Source organism: Apium graveolens, chromosome 2 (assembly GCF_009905375.1).
Source record: "Apium graveolens cultivar Ventura chromosome 2, ASM990537v1, whole genome shotgun sequence".
NCBI classification, from domain to species: domain Eukaryota; kingdom Viridiplantae; phylum Streptophyta; class Magnoliopsida; order Apiales; family Apiaceae; genus Apium; species Apium graveolens.
Genome location: NC_133648.1, coordinates 180,485,611 through 180,491,738, shown reverse-complemented (window position 1 = coordinate 180,491,738; position 6,128 = coordinate 180,485,611). Strand labels below are relative to the sequence as shown.

The following is a 6,128-nucleotide window of genomic DNA, read 5'->3' as shown; positions in this document are numbered from 1 at the left end:
CTTCTTCTCTGTTTCTTTCGTTTCTCCCTCCTCCTTCCTGGGTTCTTGTTCGCCTGTTCTCCTTGGTTTCCTGGCCTGTTTTTCCGGTGAGTAGCCACTGTACTCCGGTTTGGCTTGGTTCTGTTTTGTTCAGTTGGTATGCATATATATACCTGTATATATGTGTGCTCTGTGTATTTGTGTGTGCGTATTAGTATGATTGTGTGTGTGTGGCAGTGCGCGGCCGCGTGTGGTTACCTGGGTGCTCTGTTCTGTTACTCCGTTGGGTTGCTCAGTTTGGGCTTCTCAGTTGGGCTTTTGGTTAGGGCCTTGTTGGGCCTCCTGTGTGCTATTGGTTTCGATTGTGCATATTTTTAATTTTAATTTTCAATTCCTTTTATTGCAGGGAATTATTGAGCAATATTCGCGATAAAAATGAATTTATGCGGGAAAATTTTAGTAATTAATCGGCGAAATTTTTTGTTGGAATCCGAATTATCGGGTACCCCGAGAATGTTGTCATCGTACCACGATGACTCGTTACAAGCGGATGGTGGACGGTGATGACGTTGCTTTGAGTCCCAATTTTTATAAATAAATAAAATGATTTGTATAAACTGTTTTCGAAAATAAATCGTATATTAGAATTGCACTAAATAAATACGTGATTGTGGAATTGGTGTTGTGATGAAACTTGTGGATTATTATGATTGTTGACATTGATTGTAATCGACGGGTAGGCTTATAAACAAAAGAGTTGCTGCCAAAATTTTCTAAAAAATTACTTTAAAAATGTACTTATTTATATTATACGTGTTACCCCTATTTGTGTTCGGATTACGTGATTATGTGATTGCGTGTATAATTGCAATACGAGTCGGGTTATCAGATTGGGTTATTAGGATTTGAGGATATCAAGCATGTTGATATAACTGATTAGGGTATTCTGTATTTGTAGATCCCAGTCGAGTCTCACCAGGACCGAAGTCAGCATAAAAGCTACTTATAATTTCCGAAAGCGTTGCAAGGCAGGTACCCCTGGCCATTCTTTTATGGTTCAGTACGTATGAATAGCTAATGTTTTAATCTCGTAATGGAACAAAAACATTTTAAGTTACGTATCCCCTGTAGTTATAAATCACTGTTTTAAATCTGTTTTGGGGATAAGTAACTTCGAAAGGTACCTATCTCGAATGAAATGATTTGCGAACTAGATTTTTATATGTGTGCTGTAAAAATGAATGATTTTGAAATGAGATAGGTACAAGTGTTTTGAAAACTGGATAAAATGATCAGATATAGGATACATAGGGGCCATAGTAGGCCTATTGACGTGGCGTAAGAGGCTAATTTGGTTGCGCACAAATTATAACCGATTAGTCCAGTAGGTCAGAGACCTAGCTAGTCTTTGAGTTCCGGAATAGGTAAATGGGATGGCAGTTAGAGCCGTCTGGTGTTGATAGCCTGATCAGCTGTCTTCACATATCCGTTACGTATCTGATTTGGCTTTGTGATTCCCGTAAGGGTATAAGTACTTGATACAATGGTTTTATAAATGTGAATAGCATGCTAAAATTGGACTCTGGTACTTCAACACACTATTACATTGTTTTGTAAAAGCATGCTAGTCAGTGATATCCAGTTATCTCAGCTTTTCATTATATAACGTTATTCACATGATTACAGCTCTATTCCTATCATTGTTTACATTAATGTTTTTATCTTGTTATTCATATGTTGGTACTGCTGAGCGATTATGCTCACCCTTGCAACCTATTATGTATATATGTCGCAGATGCCTAAAAGACCAGTCAAATAGACCCATGTTCCCACCCCTTCAGGACCCGGCTCCTTAGAGGTATCAAGCCGCATGTGGTTTGATGAGTTGCTGAATAAAGCTAGGGTGTGTCAGACTTTTGAGTAAATGGGTTGTAATAATGTGAACCTGAATCATACTTGAACCTGGATCGGTGATAAGTGGCATTTTATACCACTTAGAACGTCTTATAATGGCTTGAATTGATGTTTTTCTAGTGTTTGTTCATTTTAGGGTACTACTTGCATTTATGGAGAGATTTCACCAGGGATAGGCCTAAGTATGTGCTTGGCATTGCAAGTGGGAAGTTAGGAGTAGAACGCAGCAGAAAACAGAAGAAAAATAATTAATTTTCCAGTAAGGTGCTGGGTGCCCGCTCAGATTGGCTGGGTGGCCGCTCAGGAAGCTGGGCGCCCGCTCAGGATTACTGGGCGACCGCTCAAGGGCGTAATTTTTAATTCGGATTTTTAGACTCCTGATTCTGCTGGACTTCCAACTTCTGAAATAGTTGGGACTTGTGGGGCTCCTATATAAGTAGTTTTCAGAGACGTTTCACGTGTGTTGAATCGTGGTATTAATCCAGGAGCAAGGAGATAAGGAAGATGACTGTTTTAGCACATCGTAACGAAGAAAAGGAAGCATAGTTTTCTTGTGATTCTTTTATTCGTTGTATCAGTGGATGCTAGTTTTCTTTACTTTGAACCTTATTACTCTTGTGACGTACTCTGGTTTTATTAAGTATTTTTATTAGTTATTCTCGTGTGTTATTATCATGTTTTCATATGAACCCATGGTGACGATGAGTTCAATCATGGGCTAATCGTGATCATGGGGTCGTAAAGGATTTACTATGGAATTCTTTAGTTAGTTGTTTAATACCTTAGTGGGTGATGATTGTATGATATCTAGTATTGGTTGTGCTTATTCGTCTTATGTGCGTCACGAACATATAAGATAGGGAGTTAATCTCTTGTGAAGCGACAGTGGATCTTGAGGTTTAGAACTTGCCATGCTAGCATAGGTTCATGAATGTGTATGCATGATTAGTGGGTAACTCTAACCATTTTACTTGCCCTGTGTAATCATAAGGAATAACTTGTGCTTAAATCGTAATGTTGTCAAATTCTGTAGACATATAGGGTCTCAACATAATTGATGACTATTCAACTTCTATCTCTTTTGTGGATGTCTGGTAGTATGGTATTCGTACAACGAATGTTGGCGTTTCCGGCAGATACAGCTCTTATGGACTTTTCTCGGCCTAAAATTGATGACGTTCAATCAAGCATCCTTCATCCGGCTATTCAGGATAACACTTTTGAAATCAAGCCGGGCACTATTCAGATGGTGCATAATTCTGTTTATTTCGGAGGTGTTGTGACTGAAGACCCCAACATGCACATCAGGAATTTTGTCGAGATTTGTAGTACTTTCAAATATAATGGTGTGACTGATGAGGCTATCAAGCTGAGGCTTTTCCCATTCTCTCTGAGGGATAAAGCTAAGGACTTATTACATTCTGAACCAGCTGGGTCCATCACTACTTGGCAAGATCTTGCGCAAAAGTTTCTGGTAAAGTTCTATCCAATAGCAAAGACTGCCGCTATGAGGAGTGCTCTTACTCAGTTTACGCAGCAACCAATAGAATCTATATGCGAAGCTTGGGAGCGCTACAAGGAGATGTTGAGAAAGTGTCCACATCATTGAATGTCTGACTGGATGGTGATCACTGGTTTCTATAATGGTTTGGGGGCCCAATCTCGGCCCATGCTCGATGCAGCAGCTGGAGGCGCCTTGTGGGCCGAAAGCTATACTGAGGCTTATAATCTTATTGAAACTATGGCTACAAATGAGCATCAAAACCCAACTCAAAGGATGATGCCTGGGAAGGTAGCAGGTATTCTGGAAGTTGATGCAACTACAGCTATTACAGTGCAGCTCCAAGCGCTGTCTTTGAAGGTCGATTCTTTAGCCACCTATGGAGTCAATCATATAGCTATGGTATGTGAGCTTTGTGCAGGTTCTCATGCTACGAATCAGTGTTCTCTTGTTAATAAATCTGTTCAGTATGTGAACAATTATCAGAGACCGCAACAGCCTGTGCCAGCTACCTATCATCATAACAACATAAATCATCCCAATTTCAGCTGGAGCAATACTCAGAATGCTATTCAGCAACCATATCAGCAAGGCGTAAGTAAACAGTTTAATCCACCTGGATTCCAGCAACCACAACATTATGCTCAAAGGCAATCATATCCTCAACAAGGAGGTGTTGCTCCACCTTCTAGTGCTGATTTCGAGGAACTCAAGTTGTGCAAAAGTCAGGCTGTTTCTATCAAGACCTTGGAAAATCAAATCGGTCAAATAGCCAATACAGTGCTCAATCGTCAACCTGGCACACTTCCCAGTGATACTGAAGTGCCAGGAAGGAAGGAAGCTAAGGAGCAAGTCAAGGCTTTTACCTTAAGGTCTGGAAAAGTTGTTGATGTCGAAAAAGCGAAAGACGAAAAAGCGAAAGACGAAAAAGCTGGAGTTGTTGATGAAGAAGAGAAGCAAAAAGAGAAAGCGGCGGAACCAAGGAAGACTACTTTTGAACACACTCTACCTGAGGGTAATATAGGGGAGAAACAGCTCTATCCTCCACCACCTTTCCCTAAGAGATTGTAACAACAAAAACTGGATAAGCAGTTCGATAAGTTTTTGGAGGTGTTCAAGAAACTTCAAGAAACTTCACATCAACATACCTTTCGCTGAGGCTCTGGAGCAAATGCCTAGTTATGCGAAATTCATGAAGAGTATTCTTTCAAGGAAGGTGAAACTAGATGAGCTTGAGACCGTTGCTCTAACGGAAGAGTGCAGTGCTGTGCTGCAACAAAAATTACCTCCAAAGCTTAAAGATCCAGGTAGCTTCACCATTCCTTGCACCATTGGCAAGTTGTCTTTTGACAAATGCCTGTGCGATTTGGGAGCAAGCATTAATCAGATGCCGTTGTCTATCTTCAAAAAGTTGAATTTACCTGATCCAAAACCCACCTACATGTCTCTACAATTAGCTGATCGTTCTATTACATATCCACGAGGCATAGTGGAGGACGTGTTAGTAAAGGTGGATAAGCTCTTCTTCCCTGTAGACTTTGTCATTTTGGATTTTGAGGAAGATAAGAAAATCCCCATAATCTTGGGAAGACCTTTCTTGGCTACAGGTCGTACCTTGATAGATGTGCAGAAAGATGAACTTACTATGAGGGTGCAGGATCAGGATGTGACGTTCAATGTATTCAAAGGGATGAAATTCCCTACAGAAGACAAAGATTGCTTAAAGGTGGATTTGATTGATTCTGCGGTAACTTCAGAACTTGATGATATGCTAATGTCTGATGCATTAGAGAAAGCCTTAGTGGGGGAGTTTGACAGTGATGATGAGGATGACAATGAGCACCTACAATATATAAATGCTTCTCCTTGGAGGCGAAAGCTAGAGATGCCATTTGAATCTCTTGGTACTTCTGATCTCAAGAATGCTGAAGGAAAGCTCAAACCATCTATTGAGGAAGCACCTACTTTGGAGTTTAAACCATTGCCTGAACACTTGAGGTATGCCATTTTAGGTGATGCATCTACTTTACCTGTTATTATTGCATCTGACCTTTCCGGTAGTGAGGAGGACAAGCTCTTGAGGATCTTGAGAGAATTCAAATCGACTATCGGATGGACTATAGCAGATATCAAAGGGATCAGCCCTTCATACTGCATGCATAAAATTTTGTTAGAGGAAGGTAGTAAGCCAACTGTTGAGCAACAGAGACGACTTAATCCTATCATGAAAGAAGTGGTGAAGAAAGAAATTCTGAAGTGGCTGGATGCAGGAATCATATATCATATTTCTGACAGTTCTTGGGTGAGCCCCGTGCAATGTGTACCAAAGAAAGGAGGTATAACTGTGGTAGTAAATGAGAAGAACGAGCTCATCCTCACTCGAACAGTCACAGGATGGAGGGTATGCATGGATTACAGAAAGTTTAACAAGGCCACGAGAAAGGATCACTTCCCTCTTCCATTTATTGATCAGATACTTGATAGGTTGGCCGGTCATGAGTACTATTGTCTTCTGGATGGCTATTTGGGGTATAATCAGATTTGTATTGCACCAGAGGATCGAGAAAAGACTACCTTCACTTGTCCATTTGGCACGTTTGCTTTTCGCAGAGTTTCGTTTGGCTTATGTGGCGCACCTGCCACTTTTCAGAGATGTGTGATGGCTATATTCTCTGATATGATTGGAAATAATGTTAAAGTGTTCATGGACGACTTCTCCGTCTTTGGACATCCG

The 6,128-nt window shown here is 40.6% G+C and overlaps 1 non-coding gene across 1 annotated transcript; it reads right to left on the bottom strand.

Moving 5' to 3' along the window:
- Positions 1-3,397: 3,397 nt before the first annotated feature.
- Positions 3,398-3,504, bottom strand: LOC141709752 (small nucleolar RNA R71). Its single transcript, XR_012570314.1, has one exon. It is a non-coding gene; the product is annotated as a small nucleolar RNA R71 (small nucleolar RNA).
- Between the last annotated feature and the right edge of the window lie 2,624 nt (positions 3,505-6,128).